Source organism: Cervus elaphus, unplaced genomic scaffold, assembly GCF_910594005.1.
Source record: "Cervus elaphus unplaced genomic scaffold, mCerEla1.1, whole genome shotgun sequence".
Lineage (NCBI taxonomy): Eukaryota > Metazoa > Chordata > Mammalia > Artiodactyla > Cervidae > Cervus > Cervus elaphus.
In genome coordinates this window covers 5,172,425-5,194,388 of record NW_025316781.1, presented here as the reverse complement: position 1 = coordinate 5,194,388, position 21,964 = coordinate 5,172,425, and positions in this window count along the sequence as shown.

The following is a 21,964-nucleotide window of genomic DNA, read 5'->3' as shown; positions in this document are numbered from 1 at the left end:
TCGCATTTTTCACAACTTTTCATGCTCGTCGCATTTTTCACACCTTTTCATGCTCCTGGTCTTTCTTTTTTTTTTTTGCTCCTCGCATTTTTCACACCTTTTCATGTTCCTTGTCTTTTTTTTTTTTTTTTTTGCTCCTCGCATTTTTCACACCTTTTCATGCTCTTGGTCTTTTTTTTCTCTTTTGCTCCTCGCATTTTTCACACCTTTTCATGCTCCTGGTCTTTCTTTTTTTTTTTTTGCTCCTCGCATTTTTCACACCTTTTCATGCTCCTGGTCTTTCTTTCTTTCTTTTTTTTTTTTTTTTGCTCCTCGCATTTTTCACACCTTTTCATGCTCCTTGCATTTTTCACAACTTTTCATGCTCCTCGCATTTTTCACACCTTTTCATGCTCCTTGCATTTTTCACACCTTTTCATGCTCCTGGTCTTTCTTTTTTTTTTTTTGCTCCTCCCATTTTTCACACCTTTTCATGCTCCTGGTCTTTTTTTTTTTTTTTTTTCCTCCTCGAATTTTTCACCACCTTTTCACGCTCCTGGTCTTTTTTTTTTTTTTTGCTCCTCGAATTTTTCACACCTTATCATGCTCCTCGCATTTTTCACACCTCTTCATGCTCCTCGCATTTTTCACAACTTTTCATGCACGTCGCATTTTTCACACCTTTTCATGCTCCTGGTCTTTCTTTCTTTCTTTTTTTTTTTTTTTTGCTCCTCGCATTTTTCACACCTTTTCATGCTCCTTGCATTTTTCACAACTTTTCATGCTCCTGGTCTTTCTTTCTTTCTTTTTTTTTTTTTTTTTGCTCCTCTCATTTTTCACACCTTTTCATGTTCCTCGTCTTTTTTTTTTTTTTTTTTTTGCTCCTCGCATTTTTCACACCTTTTCATGCTCCTGGTCTTTCTTTCTTTCTTTTTTTTTTTTTTTTGCTCCTCGCATTTTTCACACCTTTTCATGCTCCTTGCATTTTTCACAACTTTTCATGCTCCTCGCATTTTTCACACCTTTTCATGCTCCTTGCATTTTTCACAGCTTTTCATGCTCCTGGTCTTTCTTTTTTTTTTTTTGCTCCTCCCATTTTTCACACCTTTTCATGCTCCTGGTCTTTTTTTTTTTTTTCTTTGCTCCTCGAATTTTTCACATCTTTTCATGCTCCTGGTCTTTTTTTTTTTTTTTTGCTCCTCGAATTTTTCACACCTTTTCATGCTCCTCGCATTTTTCACACCTCTTCATGCTCCTCGCATTTTTCACAACTTTTCATGCTCCTCGAATTTTTCACACCTTTTCATGCTCCTGGTCTTTTTTTTTTTTTTGCTCCTCGCATTTTTCACACCTTTTCATGCTCCTGGTCTTTTTTTTTTTTTTTTTTTGCTCCTCGAATTTTTCACACCTTTTCATGCTCCTGGTCTTTTTTTTTTTTTTTTTTTGCTCCTCGAATTTTTCACACCTTTTCATGCTCCTCGCATTTTTCACACCTCTTCATGCTCCTTGCATTTTTCACAACTTTTCATGCTCGTCGCATTTTTCACACCTTTTCATGCTCCTGGTCTTTCTTTTTTTTTTTTTTGCTCCCCACATTTTTCACACCTTTTCATGCTCCTGGTCTTTTTTTTCTCTTTTGCTCCTCGCATTTTTCACACCTTTTCATGCTCCTGGTCTTTTTTTTTTTTTTTTGCTCCTCGCATTTTTCACACCTTTTCATGCTCCTGGTCTTTTTTTTCTCTTTTGCTCCTCGCATTTTTCACACCTTTTCATGCTCCTGGTCTTTCTTTTTTTTTTTTTGCTCCTCGCATTTTTCACACCTTTTCATGCTCCTGGTCTTTCTTTCTTTCTTTTTTTTTTTTTTTTGCTCCTCGCATTTTTCACACCTTTTCATGCTCCTTGCATTTTTCACAACTTTTCATGCTCCTCGCATTTTTCACACATCTTCATGCTTCTCGCATTTTTCACAACTTTTCATGCTCCTCGCATTTTTCACACCTTTTCATGCTCCTGGTCTTTTTTTTTTTTTTGCTCCTCGCATTTTTCACACCTTTTCATGCTCCTGGTCTTTCTTTTTTTTTTTTTTTTTTTTTGCTCCTCGCATTTTTCACACCTTTTCATGCTCCTGGTCTTTCTTTCTTTCTTTTTTTTTTTTTTTTGCTCCTCGCATTTTTCACACCTTTTCATGCTCCTGGTCTTTTTTTTTTTTTTTTTTTCCTCCTCGAATTTTTCACACCTTTTCACACTCCTGGTCTTTTTTTTTTTTTTTGCTCCTCGAATTTTTCACACCTTATCATGCTCCTCGCATTTTTCACACCTCTTCATGCTCCTCGCATTTTTCACAACTTTTCATGCTCGTCGCATTTTTCACACCTTTTCATGCTCCTGGTCTTTCTTTTTTTTTTTTGCTCCTCGCATTTTTCACACCTTTTCATGTTCCTTGTCTTTTTTTTTTTTTTTTTTTTCTCCTCGCATTTTTCACACCTTTTCATGCTCTTGGTCTTTTTTTTCTCTTTTGCTCCTCGCATTTTTCACACCTTTTCATGCTCCTGGTCTTTCTTTTTTTTTTTTTGCTCCTCGCATTTTTCACACCTTTTCATGCTCCTGGTCTTTCTTTTTTTTTTTTTTTTTTTTGCTCCTCGCATTTTTCACACCTTTTCATGTTCCTGGTCTCTTTTTTTTTTTTTTTTTTTTTTGCTCCTCGCATTTTTCACACCTTTTCATGCTCCTGGTCTTTTTTTTCTCTTTTGCTCCTCGCATTTGTCACACCTTTTCATGCTCCTGGTCTTTCTTTTTTTTTTTTTTTTTTGCTCCTCGCATTTTTCACACCTTTTCATGTTCCTGGTCTCTTTTTTTTTTTTTTTTTTTTTTTGCTCCTCGCATTTTTCACACCTTTTCATGCTCCTGGTCTTTTTTTTTTTTTTTTTGCTCCTCGCATTTTTCACACCTTTTCATGCTCCTGGTCTCTTTTTTTTTTTTTTTTTTTTTGCTCCTCGCATTTTTCACACCTTTTCATGCTCCTGGTCTTTTTTTTTTTTTTTTTTTGCTCCTCGAATTTTTCACACCTTTTCATGCTCCTGGTCTTTTTTTTTTTTTTTTTTTGCTCCTCGAATTTTTCACACCTTTTCATCCTCCTGGTCTTTTTTTTTTTTGCTCCTCGAATTTTTCACACCTTTTCATGCTCCTCGCATTTTTGACACCTCTTCATGCTCCTCGCATTTTTCACAACTTTTCATGCTCGTCGCATTTTTCACACCTTTTCATGCTCCTGGTCTTTCTTTTTTTTTTTTTTGCTCCCCGGATTTTTCACACCTTTCATGCTCCTGGTCTTTCTTTTTTTTTTTTTTTTTTTGCTCCTCGAATTTTTCACACCTTTTCATGCTCCTCGCATTTTTCACACCTCTTCATGCTCCTCGCATTTTTCACAACTTTTCATGCTCGTCGCATTTTTCACACCTTTTCATGCTCCTGGTCTTTCTTTTTTTTTTTTTTTTGCTCCTCGAATTTTTCACACCTTTTCATGCTCCTGGTCTTTTTTTTTTTTTTTTTTTGCTCCTCGAATTTTTCACACCTTTTCATGCTCCTCGCATTTTTCACACATCTTCATGCTTCTCGCATTTTTCACAACTTTTCATGCTCCTCGCATTTTTCACACCTTTTCATGCTCCTGGTCTTTTTTTTTTTTTTGCTCCTCGCATTTTTCACACCTTTTCATGCTCCTGGTCTTTCTTTTTTTTTTTTTTTTTTTTTGCTCCTCGCATTTTTCACACCTTTTCATGCTCCTTGTCTTTCTTTCTTTCTTTTTTTTTTTTTTTTTGCTCCTCGCATTTTTCACACCTTTTCATGCTCCTGGTCTTTTTTTTTTTTTTTTTTCCTCCTCGAATTTTTCACACCTTTTCACGCTCCTGGTCTTTTTTTTTTTTTTTGCTCCTCGAATTTTTCACACCTTATCATGCTCCTCGCATTTTTCACACCTCTTCATGCTCCTCGCATTTTTCACAACTTTTCATGCTCGTCGCATTTTTCACACCTTTTCATGCTCCTGGTCTTTCTTTTTTTTTTTTGCTCCTCGCATTTTTCACACCTTTTCATGTTCCTTGTCTTTTTTTTTTTTTTTTTTTTGCTCCTCGCATTTTTCACACCTTTTCATGCTCCTGGTCTTTCTTTCTTTCTTTTTTTTTTTTTTTTTTTGCTCCTCGCATTTTTCACACCTTTTCATATTCCTCGTCTTTTTTTTTTTTTTTTTTTTGCTCCTCGCATTTTTCACACCTTTTCATGCTCCTGGTCTTTCTTTCTTTCTTTTTTTTTTTTTTTTGCTCCTCGCATTTTTCACACCTTTTCATGCTCCTTGCATTTTTCACAACTTTTCATGCTCCTCGCATTTTTCACACCTTTTCATGCTCCTTGCATTTTTCACAGCTTTTCATGCTCCTGGTCTTTCTTTTTTTTTTTTTGCTCCTCCCATTTTTCACACCTTTTCTTGCTCCTGGTTTTTTTTTTTTTTTTTTTTTGCTCCTCGAATTTTTCACATCTTTTCATGCTCCTGGTCTTTTTTTTTTTTTTTTTGCTCCTCGAATTTTTCACATCTTTTCATGATCCTGGTCTTTCTTTTTTTTTTTTTTGCTCCTCGCATTTTTCACACCTTTTCATGCTACTTGCATTTTTCACACCTTTTCATGCTCCTGGTCTTTTTTTTTTTTTTTCCTCGCATTTTTCACACCTTTTCATGCTCCTGGTTTTTTTTTTTTTTTTTGCTCCTCGAATTTTTCACACCTTTTCATGCTCCTCGCATTTTTCACACCTCTTCATACTCCTCGCATTTTTCACAACTTTTCATGCTCGTCGCATTTTTCACACCTTTTCATGCTCCTGGTCTTTTTTTTTTTTTCGCTCCTCGAATTTTTCACACCTTTTCATGCTCCTTGCATTTTTCACACTTCTTCATGCTCCTCGCATTTTTCACAACTTTTCATGCTCGTCGCATTTTTCACACCTTTTCATGCTCCTGGTCTTTCTTTTTTTTTTTTTTGCTCCCCGCATTTTTCACACCTTTTCATGCTCCTGGTCTTTCTTTTTTTTTTTTTTTGCTCCTCGCATTTTTCACACCTTTTCATGCTCCTGGTCTTTTTTTTTTTTTTTTCCTCCTCGCATTTTTCACACCTTTTCATGCTCCTGGTCTTTTTTTTTTTTTTTTTTTTGCTCCTCGAATTTTTCACACCTTTTCTTGCTCCTGGTCTTTCTTTTTTTTTTTTTTTTTTTTGTTCCTCGAATTTTTCACACCTTTTCATGCTCCTCGCATTTTTCACACATCTTCATGCTCCTCGCATTTTTCACAACTTTTCATGCTCGTCGCATTTTTCACACCTTTTCATGCTCCTGGTCTTTCTTTTTTTTTTTTTGCTCCCCGCATTTTTCACACCTTATCATGCTCCTGGTCTTTCTTTTTTTTTTTTTTTTTTTTGCTCCTCGCATTTTTCACACCTCTTCATGCTCCTTGCATTTTTCACAACTTTTCATGCTCGTCGCATTTTTCACACCTTTTCATGCTCCTGGTCTTTCTTTTTTTTTTTTTTGCTCCCCACATTTTTCACACCTTTTCATGCTCCTGGTCTTTCTTTTTTTTTTTTTTTTTTGCTCCTCGCATTTTTCACACCTTTTCATGCTCCTGGTCTTTTTTTTTTTTTTTTGCTCCTCGCATTTTTCACACCTTTTCATGCTCCTGGTCTTTTTTTTCTCTTTTGCTCCTCGCATTTTTCACACCTTTTCATGCTCTTGGTCTTTCTTTTTATTTTTTTGCTCCTCGCATTTTTCACACCTTTTCATGCTCCTGGTCTTTCTTTCTTTCTTTTTTTTTTTTTTTTTGCTCCTCGCATTTTTCACAACTTTTCATGCTCCTTGCATTTTTCACAACTTTTCATGCTCCTCGCATTTTTCTCACCTTTTCATGCTCCTTGCATTTTTCACAGCTTTTCATGCTCCTGGTCTTTCTTTTTTTTTTTTTGCTCCTCCCAGTTTTCACACCTTTTCATGCTCCTGGTCTTTTTTTTTTTTTTTTTTTGCTCCTCGAATTTTTCACATCTTTTCATGCTCCTGGTCTTTTTTTTTTTTTTTTGCTCCTCGAATTTTTTACACCTTTTCATGCTCCTCGCATTTTTCACACCTCTTCATGCTCCTCGCATTTTTCACAACTTTTCATGCTCCTCGAATTTTTCAAACCTTTTCATGCTCCTGGTCTTTTTTTTTTTTTTGCTCCTCGCATTTTTCACACCTTTTCATGCTCCTGGTCTTTTTTTTTTTTTTTTTTTGCTCCTCGAATTTTTCACACCTTTTCATGCTCCTGGTCTTTTTTTTTTTTTTTTTTTGCTCCTCGAATTTTTCACACCTTTTCATGCTCCTCGCATTTTTCACACATCTTCATGCTTCTCGCATTTTTCACAACTTTTCATGCTCCTCGCATTTTTCACACCTTTTCATGCTCCTGGTCTTTTTTTTTTTTTTGCTCCTCACATTTTTCACACCTTTTCATGCTCCTGGTCTTTCTTTTTTTTTTTTTTTTTTTTGCTCCTCGCATTTTTCACACCTTTTCATGCTCCTGGTCTTTCTTTCTTTCTTTTTTTTTTTTTTTGCTCCTCGCATTTTTCACACCTTTTCATGCTCCTGGTCTTTTTTTTTTTTTTTTTTTCCTCCTCGAATTTTTCACACCTTTTCACGCTCCTGGTCTTTTTTTTTTTTTTTGCTCCTCGAATTTTTCACACCTTATCATGCTCCTCGCATTTTTCACACCTCTTCATGCTCCTCGCATTTTTCACAACTTTTCATGCTCGTCGCATTTTTCACACCTTTTCATGCTCCTGGTCTTTCTTTTTTTTTTTTGCTCCTCGCATTTTTCACACCTTTTCATGTTCCTTGTCTTTTTTTTTTTTTTTTTTTGCTCCTCGCATTTTTCACACCTTTTCATGCTCCTGGTCTTTCTTTCTTTCTTTTTTTTTTTTTTTTTGCTCCTCGCATTTTTCACACCTTTTCATGCTCCTTGCATTTTTCACAACTTTTCATGCTCCTCGCATTTTTCACACCTTTTCATGCTCCTTGCATTTTTCACAGCTTTTCATGCTCCTGGTCTTTCTTTTTTTTTTTTTGCTCCTCCCATTTTTCACACCTTTTCATGCTCCTGGTCTTTTTTTTTTTTTTTTTTTTGCTCCTCGAATTTTTCACATCTTTTCATGCTCCTGGTCTTTTTTTTTTTTTTTTTGCTCCTCGAATTTTTCACATCTTTTCATGATCCTGGTCTTTCTTTTTTTTTTTTTGCTCCTCGCATTTTTCACACCTTTTCATGCTACTTGCATTTTTCACACCTTTTCATGCTCCTGGCCTTTTTTTTTTTTCCCTCGCATTTTTCACACCTTTTCATGCTCCTGGTCTTTTTTTTTTTTTTTTGCTCCTCGAATTTTTCACACCTTTTCATGCTCCTCGCATTTTTCACACCTTTTCATGCTCCTCACATTTTTCACAACTTTTCATGCTCGTCGCATTTTTCACACCTTTTCATGCTCCTGGTCTTTTTTTTTTTTTTCGCTCCTCGAATTTTTCACACCTTTTCATGCTCCTTGCATTTTTCACACTTCTTCATGCTCCTCGCATTTTTCACAACTTTTCATGCTCGTCGCATTTTTCACACCTTTTCATGCTCCTGGTCTTTCTTTTTTTTTTTTTTGCTCCCCGCATTTTTCACACCTTTTCATGCTCCTGGTCTTTCTTTTTTTTTTTTTTTTGCTCCTCGCATTTTTCACACCTTTTCATGCTCCTGGTCTTTTTTTTTTTTTTTTTCCTCCTCGCATTTTTCCCCCCTTTTCTTGCTCCTGGTCTTTTTTTTTTTTTTTTTTTTGCTCCTCGAATTTTTCACACCTTTTCATGCTCCTGGTCTTTCTTTTTTTTTTTTTTGCTCTTCGCATTTTTCACACCTTTTCATGCTCCTGGTCTTTTTTTTTTTTTTTTTTTTGCTCCTCGAATTTTTCACACATTTTCATGCTCCTCGCATTTTTCACACCTCTTCATGCTCCACGCATTTTTCACAATTTTTCATGCTCGTCGCATTTTTCACACCTTTTCATGCTCCTGGTCTTTCTTTTTTTTTTTTTGCTCCTCGCATTTTTCACACCTTTTCATGCTCCTCGTCTTTTTTTTTTTTTTTCTCCTCGCATTTTTCACACCTTTTTATGCTCCTGGTCTTTCTTTTTTTTTTTTTTTTTTTTTGCTCCTCGCATTTTTCACACCTTTTCATGTTCCTGGTCTTTCTTTTTTTTTTTTTTCTCCTCGCATTTTTCACACCTTTTCATGCTCCTGGTCTTTCTTTTTTTTTTTTTGCTCCTCGCATTTTTCACACCTTTTCATGCTCCTCGTCTTTTTTTTTTTTTTTGCTCCTCGCATTTTTCACACCTTTTCATGCTCCTGGTCTTTCTTTTTTTTTTTTTGCTCCTCTCATTTTTCACACCTTTTCATGCTCCTCGCATTTTTCACACCTTTTCATGCTCCTCGCATTTTTCACAGCTTTTCATGCTCCTGGTCTTTCTTTTTTTTTTTTTTTTTTTTTTGCTCCTCGCATTTTTCTCTTCTTTTCATGCTCCTGGTCTTTCTTTCTTTCTTTTTTTTTTTTTTTGCTCCTCGCATTTTTCACACCTTTTCATGCTCCTCGCATTTTTCACACCTCTTCATGCTCCTCGCATTTTTCACAACTTTTCATGCTCGTCGCATTTTTCACACCTTTTCATGCTCCTGGTCTTTTTTTTTTTTTTCGCTCCTCGAATTTTTCACACCTTTTCATGCTCCTTGCATTTTTCACACTTCTTCATGCTCCTCGCATTTTTCACAACTTTTCATGCTCGTCGCATTTTTCACACCTTTTCATGCTCCTGGTCTTTCTTTTTTTTTTTTTTGCTCCCCGCATTTTTCACACCTTTTCATGCTCCTGGTCTTTCTTTTTTTTTTTTTTTTTGCTCCTCGCATTTTTCACACCTTTTCATGCTCCTGGTTTTTTTTTTTTTTTTTCCTCCTCGCATTTTTCACACCTTTTCATGCTCCTGGTCTTTTTTTTTTTTTTTTTTTGCTCCTCGAATTTTTCACACCTTTTCATGCTCCTGGTCTTTTTTTTTTTTTTTTTTTTTTTGTTCCTCGAATTTTTCACACCTTTTCATGCTCCTCGCATTTTTCACACATCTTCATGCTCCTCGCATTTTTCACAACTTTTCATGCTCGTCGCATTTTTCACACCTTTTCATGCTCCTGGTCTTTCTTTTTTTTTTTTTGCTCCCCGCATTTTTCACACCTTATCATGCTCCTGGTCTTTCTTTTTTTTTTTTTTTTTTTTTGCTCCTCGCATTTTTCACACCTCTTCATGCTCCTTGCATTTTTCACAACTTTTCATGCTCGTCGCATTTTTCACACCTTTTCATGCTCCTGGTCTTTCTTTTTTTTTTTTTTGCTCCCCACATTTTTCACACCTTTTCATGCTCCTGGTCTTTCTTTTTTTTTTTTTTTTTTGCTCCTCGCATTTTTCACACCTTTTCATGCTCCTGGTCTTTTTTTTTTTTTTGCTCCTCGCATTTTTCACACCTTTTCATGCTCCTGGTCTTTTTTTTCTCTTTTGCTCCTCGCATTTTTCACACCTTTTCATGCTCCTGGTCTTTCTTTTTATTTTTTTGCTCCTCGCATTTTTCACACCTTTTCATGCTCCTGGTCTTTCTTTCTTTCTTTTTTTTTTTTTTTTTGCTCCTCGCATTTTTCACACCTTTTCATGCTCCTTGCATTTTTCACAACTTTTCATGCTCCTCGCATTTTTCACACCTTTTCATGCTCCTTGCATTTTTCACAGCTTTTCATGCTCCTGGTCTTTCTTTTTTTTTTTTTGCTCCTCCCATTTTTCACACCTTTTCATGCTCCTGGTCTTTTTTTTTTTTTTTTTTGCTCCTCGAATTTTTCACATCTTTTCATGCTCCTGGTCTTTTTTTTTTTTTTTTGCTCCTCGAATTTTTCACACCTTTTCATGCTCCTCGCATTTTTCACACCTCTTCATGCTCCTCGCATTTTTCACAACTTTTCATGCTCTTTGAATTTTTCAAACCTTTTCATGCTCCTGGTCTTTTTTTTTTTTTTGCTCCTCGCATTTTTCACACCTTTTCATGCTCCTGGTCTTTTTTTTTTTTTTTTTTTGCTCCTCGAATTTTTCACACCTTTTCATGCTCCTGGTCTTTTTTTTTTTTTTTTTTTGCTCCTCGAATTTTTCACACCTTTTCATGCTCCTCGCATTTTTCACACATCTTCATGCTTCTCGCATTTTTCACAACTTTTCATGCTCGTCGCATTTTTCACACCTTTTCATGCTCCTGGTCTTTTTTTTTTTTTTGCTCCTCACATTTTTCACACCTTTTCATGCTCCTGGTCTTTCTTTTTTTTTTTTTGCTCCTCTCATTTTTCACACCTTTTCATGCTCCTCGCATTTTTCACACCTTTTCATGCTCCTCGCATTTTTCACAGCTTTTCATGCTCCTGGTCTTTCTTTTTTTTTTTTTTTTTTTTTTTGCTCCTCGCATTTTTCACACCTTTTCATGCTCCTGGTCTTTCTTTCTTTCTTTTTTTTTTTTTTTGCTCCTCGCATTTTTCACACCTTTTCATGCTCCTCGCATTTTTCACACCTCTTCATGCTCCTCGCATTTTTCACAACTTTTCATGCTCGTCGCATTTTTCACACCTTTTCATGCTCCTGGTCTTTTTTTTTTTTTTCGCTCCTCGAATTTTTCACACCTTTTCATGCTCCTTGCATTTTTCACACTTCTTCATGCTCCTCGCATTTTTCACAACTTTTCATGCTCGTCGCATTTTTCACACCTTTTCATGCTCCTGGTCTTTCTTTTTTTTTTTTTTGCTCCCCGCATTTTTCACACCTTTTCATGCTCCTGGTCTTTCTTTTTTTTTTTTTTTGCTCCTCGCATTTTTCACACCTTTTCATGCTCCTGGTCTTTTTTTTTTTTTTTCCTCCTCGCATTTTTCACACCTTTTCATGCTCCTGGTCTTTTTTTTTTTTTTTTTTTTGCTCCTCGAATTTTTCACACCTTTTCATGCTCCTGGTCTTTCTTTTTTTTTTTTTTTTTGTTCCTCGAATTTTTCACACCTTTTCATGCTCCTCGCATTTTTCACACATCTTCATGCTCCTCGCATTTTTCACAACTTTTCATGCTCGTCGCATTTTTCACACCTTTTCATGCTCCTGGTCTTTCTTTTTTTTTTTTTGCTCCCCGCATTTTTCACACCTTATCATGCTCCTGGTCTTTCTTTTTTTTTTTTTTTTTTTTTGCTCCTCGCATTTTTCACACCTCTTCATGCTCCTTGCATTTTTCACAACTTTTCATGCTCGTCGCATTTTTCACACCTTTTCATGCTCCTGGTCTTTCTTTTTTTTTTTTTTGCTCCCCACATTTTTCACACCTTTTCATGCTCCTGGTCTTTCTTTTTTTTTTTTTTTTTTGCTCCTCGCATTTTTCACACCTTTTCATGCTCCTGGTCTTTTTTTTTTTTTTTGCTCCTCGCATTTTTCACACCTTTTCATGCTCCTCGCATTTTTCACACCTCTTCATGCTCCTCGCATTTTTCACAACTTTTCATGCTCGTCGCATTTTTCACACCTTTTCATGCTCCTGGTCTTTTTTTTTTTTTTCGCTCCTCGAATTTTTCACACCTTTTCATGCTCCTTGCATTTTTCACACTTCTTCATGCTCCTCGCATTTTTCACAACTTTTCATGCTCGTCGCATTTTTCACACCTTTTCATGCTCCTGGTCTTTCTTTTTTTTTTTTTTGCTCCCCGCATTTTTCACACCTTTTCATGCTCCTGGTCTTTCTTTTTTTTTTTTTTTTTGCTCCTCGCATTTTTCACCCCTTTTCATGCTCCTGGTCTTTTTTTTTTTTTTTTTCCTCCTCGCATTTTTCACACCTTTTCATGCTCCTGGTCTTTTTTTTTTTTTTTTTTTTGCTCCTCGAATTTTTCACACCTTTTCATGCTCCTGGTCTTTCTTTTTTTTTTTTTTTTTTTGCTCCTCGCATTTTTCACACCTTTTCATGCTCCTGGTCTTTCTTTCTTTCTTTTTTTTTTTTTTTGCTCCTCGCATTTTTCACACCTTTTCATGCTCCTGGTCTTTTTTTTTTTTTTTTTTTTCCTCCTCGAATTTTTCACACCTTTTCACGCTCCTGGTCTTTTTTTTTTTTTTTGCTCCTCGAATTTTTCACACCTTATCATGCTCCTCGCATTTTTCACACCTCTTCATGCTCCTCGCATTTTTCACAACTTTTCATGCTCGTCGCATTTTTCACACCTTTTCATGCTCCTGGTCTTTCTTTTTTTTTTTTGCTCCTCGCATTTTTCACACCTTTTCATGTTCCTTGTCTTTTTTTTTTTTTTTTTTTTTGCTCCTCGCATTTTTCACACCTTTTCATGCTCCTGGTCTTTCTTTCTTTCTTTTTTTTTTTTTTTTTGCTCCTCGCATTTTTCACACCTTTTCATGTTCCTCGTCTTTTTTTTTTTTTTTTTTTTGCTCCTCGCATTTTTCACACCTTTTCATTCTCCTGGTCTTTCTTTCTTTTTTTTTTTTTTTTTTTTTGCTCCTCGCATTTTTCACACCTTTTCATGCTCCTTGCATTTTTCACAACTTTTCATGCTCCTCGCATTTTTCACACCTTTTCATGCTCCTTGCATTTTTCACACCTTTTCATGCTCCTGGTCTTTCTTTTTTTTTTTTTGCTCCTCGCATTTTTCACACCTTTTCATGCTCCTGGTCTTTCTTTTTTTTTTTTTGCTCCTCTCATTTTTCACACCTTTTCATGCTCCTCGCATTTTTCACACCTTTTCATGCTCCTCGCATTTTTCACAGCTTTTCATGCTCCTGGTCTTTCTTTTTTTTTTTTTTTTTTTTTTGCTCCTCGCATTTTTCACATCTTTTCATGCTCCTGGTCTTTCTTTCTTTCTTTTTTTTTTTTTTTGCTCCTCGCATTTTTCACACCTTTTCATGCTCCTCGCATTTTTCACACCTCTTCATGCTCCTCGCATTTTTCACAACTTTTCATGCTCGTCGCATTTTTCACACCTTTTCATGCTCCTGGTCTTTTTTTTTTTTTTCGCTCCTCGAATTTTTCACACCTTTTCATGCTCCTTGCATTTTTCACACTTCTTCATGCTCCTCGCATTTTTCACAACTTTTCATGCTCGTCGCATTTTTCACACCTTTTCATGCTCCTGGTCTTTCTTTTTTTTTTTTTTGCTCCCCGCATTTTTCACACCTTTTCATGCTCCTGGTCTTTCTTTTTTTTTTTTTTTTTTGCTCCTCGCATTTTTCACACCTTTTCATGCTCCTGGTCTTTTTTTTTTTTTTTTCCTCCTCGCATTTTTCACACCTTTTCATGCTCCTGGTCTTTTTTTTTTTTTTTTTTTGCTCCTCGAATTTTTCACACCTTTTCATGCTCCTGGTCTTTCTTTTTTTTTTTTTTTTTTTGTTCCTCGAATTTTTCACACCTTTTCATGCTCCTCGCATTTTTCACACATCTTCATGCTCCTCGCATTTTTCACAACTTTTCATGCTCGTCGCATTTTTCACACCTTTTCATGCTCCTGGTCTTTCTTTTTTTTTTTTTGCTCCCCGCATTTTTCACACCTTATCATGCTCCTGGTCTTTCTTTTTTTTTTTTTTTTTTTTTGCTCCTCGCATTTTTCACACCTCTTCATGCTCCTTGCATTTTTCACAACTTTTCATGCTCGTCGCATTTTTCACACCTTTTCATGCTCCTGGTCTTTCTTTTTTTTTTTTTTGCTCCCCACATTTTTCACACCTTTTCATGCTCCTGGTCTTTCTTTTTTTTTTTTTTTTTTGCTCCTCGCATTTTTCACACCTTTTCATGCTCCTGGTCTTTTTTTTTTTTTTTGCTCCTCGCATTTTTCACACCTTTTCATGCTCCTGGTCTTTTTTTTCTCTTTTGCTCCTCGCATTTTTCACACCTTTTCATGCTCCTGGTCTTTCTTTTTATTTTTTTGCTCCTCGCATTTTTCACACCTTTTCATGCTCCTGGTCTTTCTTTCTTTCTTTTTTTTTTTTTTTTTGCTCCTCGCATTTTTCACACCTTTTCATGCTCCTTGCATTTTTCACAACTTTTCATGCTCCTCGCATTTTTCACACCTTTTCATGCTCCTTGCATTTTTCACAGCTTTTCATGCTCCTGGTCTTTCTTTTTTTTTTTTTGCTCCTCCCATTTTTCACACCTTTTCATGCTCCTGGTCTTTCTTTTTTTTTTTTTTTGCTCCTCGCATTTTTCACACCTTTTCATGCTCCTGGTCTTTTTTTTTTTTTTTCCTCCTCGCATTTTTCACACCTTTTCATGCTCCTGGTCTTTTTTTTTTTTTTTTTTTTGCTCCTCGAATTTTTCACACCTTTTCATGCTCCTGGTCTTTCTTTTTTTTTTTTTTTTTGTTCCTCGAATTTTTCACACCTTTTCATGCTCCTCGCATTTTTCACACATCTTCATGCTCCTCGCATTTTTCACAACTTTTCATGCTCGTCGCATTTTTCACACCTTTTCATGCTCCTGGTCTTTCTTTTTTTTTTTTTGCTCCCCGCATTTTTCACACCTTATCATGCTCCTGGTCTTTCTTTTTTTTTTTTTTTTTTTTTGCTCCTCGCATTTTTCACACCTCTTCATGCTCCTTGCATTTTTCACAACTTTTCATGCTCGTCGCATTTTTCACACCTTTTCATGCTCCTGGTCTTTCTTTTTTTTTTTTTTGCTCCCCACATTTTTCACACCTTTTCATGCTCCTGGTCTTTCTTTTTTTTTTTTTTTTTTGCTCCTCGCATTTTTCACACCTTTTCATGCTCCTGGTCTTTTTTTTTTTTTTTGCTCCTCGCATTTTTCACACCTTTTCATGCTCCTCGCATTTTTCACACCTCTTCTTGCTCCTCGCATTTTTCACAACTTTTCATGCTCGTCGCATTTTTCACACCTTTTCATGCTCCTGGTCTTTTTTTTTTTTTTCGCTCCTCGCATTTTTCACACCTTTTCATGCTCCTTGCATTTTTCACAACTTTTCATGCTCCTCGCATTTTTCACACCTTTTCATGCTCCTTGCATTTTTCACAGCTTTTCATGCTCCTGGTCTTTCTTTTTTTTTTTTTGCTCCTCCCATTTTTCACACCTTTTCATGCTCCTGGTCTTTTTTTTTTTTTTTTTTTGCTCCTCGAATTTTTCACACCTTTTCATGCTCCTCGCATTTTTCACACCTCTTCATGCTCCTCGCATTTTTCACAACTTTTCATGCTCGTCGCATTTTTCACACCTTTTCATGCTCCTGGTCTTTTTTTTTTTTTTCGCTCCTCGAATTTTTCACACCTTTTCATGCTCCTTGCATTTTTCACACTTCTTCATGCTCCTCGCATTTTTCACAACTTTTCATGCTCGTCGCATTTTTCACACCTTTTCATGCTCCTGGTCTTTCTTTTTTTTTTTTTTGCTCCCCGCATTTTTCACACCTTTTCATGCTCCTGGTCTTTCTTTTTTTTTTTTTTTGCTCCTCGCATTTTTCACACCTTTTCATGCTCCTGGTCTTTTTTTTTTTTTTTCCTCCTCGCATTTTTCACACCTTTTCATGCTCCTGGTCTTTTTTTTTTTTTTTTTTTTGCTCCTCGATTTTTTCACACCTTTTCATGCTCCTGGTCTTTTTTTTTTTTTTTTTGCTCCTCGAATTTTTCACACCTTTTCATGCTCCTCGCATTTTTCACACATCTTCATGCTCCTCGCATTTTTCACAACTTTTCATGCTCGTCGCATTTTTCACACCTTTTCATGCTCCTGGTCTTTCTTTTTTTTTTTTTGCTCCCCGCATTTTTCACACCTTATCATGCTCCTGGTCTTTCTTTTTTTTTTTTTTTTTTTTGCTCCTCGCATTTTTCACACCTCTTCATGCTCCTTGCATTTTTCACAACTTTTCATGCTCGTCGCATTTTTCACACCTTTTCATGCTCCTGGTCTTTCTTTTTTTTTTTTTTGCTCCCCACATTTTTCACACCTTTTCATGCTCCTGGTCTTTCTTTTTTTTTTTTTTTTTTGCTCCTCGCATTTTTCACACCTTTTCATGCTCCTGGTCTTTTGTTTTTTTTTTGCTCCTCGCATTTTTCACACCTTTTCATGCTCCTCGCATTTTTCACACCTCTTCATGCTCCTGGCATTTTTCACAACTTTTCATGCTCGTCGCATTTTTCACACCTTTTCATGCTCCTGGTCTTTTTTTTTTTTTTCGCTCCTCGAATTTTTCACACCTTTTCATGCTCCTTGCATTTTTCACACTTCTTCATGCTCCTCGCATTTTTCACAACTTTTCATGCTCGTCGCATTTTTCACACCTTTTCATGCTCCTGGTCTTTCTTTTTTTTTTTTTTGCTCCCCGCCTTTTTCACACCTTTTCATGCTCCTGGTCTTTCTTTTTTTTTTTTTTTTTGCTCCTCGCATTTTTCACACCTTTTCATGCTCCTTGCATTTTTCACAGCTTTTCATGCTCCTGGTCTTTCTTTTTTTTTTTTTGCTCCTCCCATTTTTCACACCTTTTCATGCTCCTGGTCTTTTTTTTTTTTTTTTTTTTGCTCCTCGATTTTTTCACATCTTTTCATGCTCCTGGTCTTTTTTTTTTTTTTTTTGCTCCTCGAATTTTTCACATCTTTTCATGATCCTGGTCTTTCTTTTTTTTTTTTTGCTCCTCGCATTTTTCACACCTTTTCATGCTACTTGCATTTTTCACACCTTTTCATGCTCCTGGCCTTTTTTTTTTTTCCCTCGCATTTTTCACACCTTTTCATGCTCCTGGTCTTTTTTTTTTTTTTTTGCTCCTCGAATTTTTCACACCTTTTCATTCTCCTCGCATTTTTCACACCTTTTCATGCTCCTCACATTTTTCACAACTTTTCATGCTCCTCGCCTTTTTCACACCTTTTCATTCTCCTGGTCTTTTTTTTTTTTTTCGCTCCTCGAATTTTTCACACCTTTTCATGCTCCTTGCATTTTTCACACTTCTTCATGCTCCTCGCATTTTTCACAACTTTTCATGCTCGTCGCATTTTTCACACCTTTTCATGCTCCTGGTCTTTCTTTTTTTTTTTTTTGCTCCCCGCATTTTTCACACCTTTTCATGCTCCTGGTCTTTCTTTTTTTTTTTTTTTTGCTCCTCGCATTTTTCACACCTTTTCATGCTCCTGGTCTTTTTTTTTTTTTTTTCCTCCTCGCATTTTTCACACCTTTTCATGCTCCTGGTCTTTTTTTTTTTTTTTTTTTTGCTCCTCGAATTTTTCACACCTTTTCATGCTCCTGGTCTTTCTTTTTTTTTTTTTTGCTCTTCGCATTTTTCACACCTTTTCATGCTCCTGGTCTTTTTTTTTTTTTTTTTTTTGCTCCTCGAATTTTTCACACATTTTCATGCTCCTCGCATTTTTCACACCTCTTCATGCTCCACGCATTTTTCACAATTTTTCATGCTCGTCGCATTTTTCACACCTTTTCATGCTCCTGGTCTTTCTTTTTTTTTTTTTGCTCCTCGCATTTTTCACACCTTTTCATGCTCCTCGTCTTTTTTTTTTTTTTTCTCCTCGCATTTTTCACACCTTTTTATGCTCCTGGTCTTTCTTTTTTTTTTTTTTTTTTTTTGCTCCTCGCATTTTTCACACCTTTTCATGTTCCTGGTCTTTCTTTTTTTTTTTTTCTCCTCGCATTTTTCACACCTTTTCATGCTCCTGGTCTTTCTTTTTTTTTTTTTGCTCCTCGCATTTTTCACACCTTTTCATGCTCCTCGTCTTTTTTTTTTTTTTTGCTCCTCGCATTTTTCACACCTTTTCATGCTCCTGGTCTTTCTTTTTTTTTTTTTGCTCCTCTCATTTTTCACACCTTTTCATGCTCCTCGCATTTTTCACACCTTTTCATGCTCCTCGCATTTTTCACAGCTTTTCATGCTCCTGGTCTTTCTTTTTTTTTTTTTTTTTTTTTTGCTCCTCGCATTTTTCACACCTTTTCATGCTCCTGGTCTTTCTTTCTTTCTTTTTTTTTTTTTTTGCTCCTCGCATTTTTCACACCTTTTCATGCTCCTCGCATTTTTCACACCTCTTCATGCTCCTCGCATTTTTCACAACTTTTCATGCTCGTCGCATTTTTCACACCTTTTCATGCTCCTGGTCTTTTTTTTTTTTTTCGCTCCTCGAATTTTTCACACCTTTTCATGCTCCTTGCATTTTTCACACTTCTTCATGCTCCTCGCATTTTTCACAACTTTTCATGCTCGTCGCATTTTTCACACCTTTTCATGCTCCTGGTCTTTCTTTTTTTTTTTTTTGCTCCCCGCATTTTTCACACCTTTTCATGCTCCTGGTCTTTCTTTTTTTTTTTTTTTTTGCTCCTCGCATTTTTCACACCTTTTCATGCTCCTGGTCTTTTTTTTTTTTTTTTCCTCCTCGCATTTTTCACACCTTTTCATGCTCCTGGTCTTTTTTTTTTTTTTTTTTTTGCTCCTCGAATTTTTCACACCTTTTCATGCTCCTGGTCTTTCTTTTTTTTTTTTTTTTTTTGTTCCTCGAATTTTTCACACCTTTTCATGCTCCTCGCATTTTTCACACATCTTCATGCTCCTCGCATTTTTCACAACTTTTCATGCTCGTCGCATTTTTCACACCTTTTCATGCTCCTGGTCTTTCTTTTTTTTTTTTTGCTCCCCGCATTTTTCACACCTTATCATGCTCCTGGTCTTTCTTTTTTTTTTTTTTTTTTTTGCTCCTCGCATTTTTCACACCTCTTCATGCTCCTTGCATTTTTCACAACTTTTCATGCTCGTCGCATTTTTCACACCTTTTCATGCTCCTGGTCTTTCTTTTTTTTTTTTTTGCTCCCCACATTTTTCACACCTTTTCATGCTCCTGGTCTTTCTTTTTTTTTTTTTTTTTTGCTCCTCGCATTTTTCACACATTTTCATGCTCCTGGTCTTTTTTTTTTTTTTTGCTCCTCGCATTTTTCACACCTTTTCATGCTCCTGGTCTTTTTTTTCTCTTTTGCTCCTCGCATTTTTCACACCTTTTCATGCTCCTGGTCTTTCTTTTTATTTTTTTGCTCCTCGCATTTTTCACACCTTTTCATGCTCCTGGTCTTTCTTTCTTTCTTTTTTTTTTTTTTTTTGCTCCTCGCATTTTTCACACCTTTTCATGCTCCTTGCATTTTTCACAACTTTTCATGCTCCTCGCATTTTTCACACCTTTTCATGCTCCTTGCATTTTTCACAGCTTTTCATGCTCCTGGTCTTTCTTTTTTTTTTTTTGCTCCTCCCATTTTTCACACCTTTTCATGCTCCTGGTCTTTTTTTTTTTTTTTTTTTGCTCCTCGAATTTTTCACACCTTTTCATGCTCCTCGCATTTTTCACACCTCTTCATGCTCCTCGCATTTTTCACAACTTTTCATGCTCGTCGCATTTTTCACACCTTTTCATGCTCCTGGTCTTTTTTTTTTTTTTCGCTCCTCGAATTTTTCACACCTTTTCATGCTCCTTGCATTTTTCACACTTCTTCATGCTCCTCGCATTTTTCACAACTTTTCATGCTCGTCGCATTTTTCACACCTTTTCATGCTCCTGGTCTTTCTTTTTTTTTTTTTTGCTCCCCGCATTTTTCACACCTTTTCATGCTCCTGGTCTTTCTTTTTTTTTTTTTTTGCTCCTCGCATTTTTCACACCTTTTCATGCTCCTGGTCTTTTTTTTTTTTTTTCCTCCTCGCATTTTTCACACCTTTTCATGCTCCTGGTCTTTTTTTTTTTTTTTTTTTTGCTCCTCGAATTTTTCACACCTTTTCATGCTCCTGGTCTTTTTTTTTTTTTTTTTGTTCCTCGAATTTTTCACACCTTTTCATGCTCCTCGCATTTTTCACACATCTTCATGCTCCTCGCATTTTTCACAACTTTTCATGCTCGTCGCATTTTTCACACCTTTTCATGCTCCTGGTCTTTCTTTTTTTTTTTTTGCTCCCCGCATTTTTCACACCTTATCATGCTCCTGGTCTTTCTTTTTTTTTTTTTTTTTTTTGCTCCTCGCATTTTTCACACCTCTTCATGCTCCTTGCATTTTTCACAACTTTTCATGCTCGTCGCATTTTTCACACCTTTTCATGCTCCTGGTCTTTCTTTTTTTTTTTTTTGCTCCCCACATTTTTCACACCTTTTCATGCTCCTGGTCTTTCTTTTTTTTTTTTTTTTTTGCTCCTCGCATTTTTCACACCTTTTCATGCTCCTGGTCTTTTGTTTTTTTTTTGCTCCTCGCATTTTTCACACCTTTTCATGCTCCTCGCATTTTTCACACCTCTTCATGCTCCTCGCATTTTTCACAACTTTTCATGCTCGTCGCATTTTTCACACCTTTTCATGCTCCTGGTCTTTTTTTTTTTTTTCGCTCCTCGAATTTTTCACACCTTTTCATGCTCCTTGCATTTTTCACACTTCTTCATGCTCCTCGCATTTTTCACAACTTTTCATGCTCGTCGCATTTTTCACACCTTTTCATGCTCCTGGTCTTTCTTTTTTTTTTTTTTGCTCCCCGCATTTTTCACACCTTTTCATGCTCCTGGTCTTTCTTTTTTTTTTTTTTTTTGCTCCTCGCATTTTTCACACCTTTTCATGCTCCTGGTCTTTTTTTTTTTTTTTTCCTCCTCGCATTTTTCACACCTTTTCATGCTCCTGGTCTTTTTTTTTTTTTTTTTTTTGCTCCTCGAATTTTTCACACCTTTTCATGCTCCTGGTCTATCTTTTTTTTTTTTTTTTTTTGCTCCTCGCATTTTTCACACCTTTTCATGCTCCTGGTCTTTCTTTCTTTCTTTTTTTTTTTTTTTGCTCCTCGCATTTTTCACACCTTTTCATGCTCCTGGTCTTTTTTTTTTTTTTTTTTTTCCTCCTCGAATTTTTCACACCTTTTCACGCTCCTGGTCTTTTTTTTTTTTTTTGCTCCTCGAATTTTTCACACCTTATCATGCTCCTCGCATTTTTCACACCTCTTCATGCTCCTCGCATTTTTCACAACTTTTCATGCTCGTCGCATTTTTCACACCTTTTCATGCTCCTGGTCTTTCTTTTTTTTTTTTGCTCCTCGCATTTTTCACACCTTTTCATGTTCCTTGTCTTTTTTTTTTTTTTTTTTTGCTCCTCGCATTTTTCACACCTTTTCATGCTCCTGGTCTTTCTTTCTTTCTTTTTTTTTTTTTTTTTGCTCCTCGCATTTTTCACACCTTTTCATGTTCCTCGTCTTTTTTTTTTTTTTTTTTTTTGCTCCTCGCATTTTTCACACCTTTTCATGCTCCTGGTCTTTCTTTCTTTCTTTTTTTTTTTTTTTTGCTCCTCGCATTTTTCACACCTTTTCATGCTCCTTGCATTTTTCACAACTTTTCATGCTCCTCGCATTTTTCACACCTTTTCATGCTCCTTGCATTTTTCACAGCTTTTCATGCTCCTGGTCTTTCTTTTTTTTCTTTTGCTCCTCCCATTTTTCACACCTTTTCATGCTCCTGGTCTTTTTTTTTTTTTTTTTTTTGCTCCTCGAATTTTTCACATCTTTTCATGCTCCTGGTCTTTTTTTTTTTTTTTTTGCTCCTCGAATTTTTCACATCTTTTCATGATCCTGGTCTTTCTTTTTTTTTTTTTGCTCCTCGCATTTTTCACACCTTTTCATGCTACTTGCATTTTTCACACCTTTTCATGCTCCTGGCCTTTTTTTTTTTTCCCTCGCATTTTTCACACCTTTTCATGCTCCTGGTCTTTTTTTTTTTTTTTTGCTCCTCGAATTTTTCACACCTTTTCATGCTCCTCGCATTTTTCACACCTTTTCATGCTCCTCACATTTTTCACAACTTTTCATGCTCGTCGCATTTTTCACACCTTTTCATTCTCCTGGTCTTT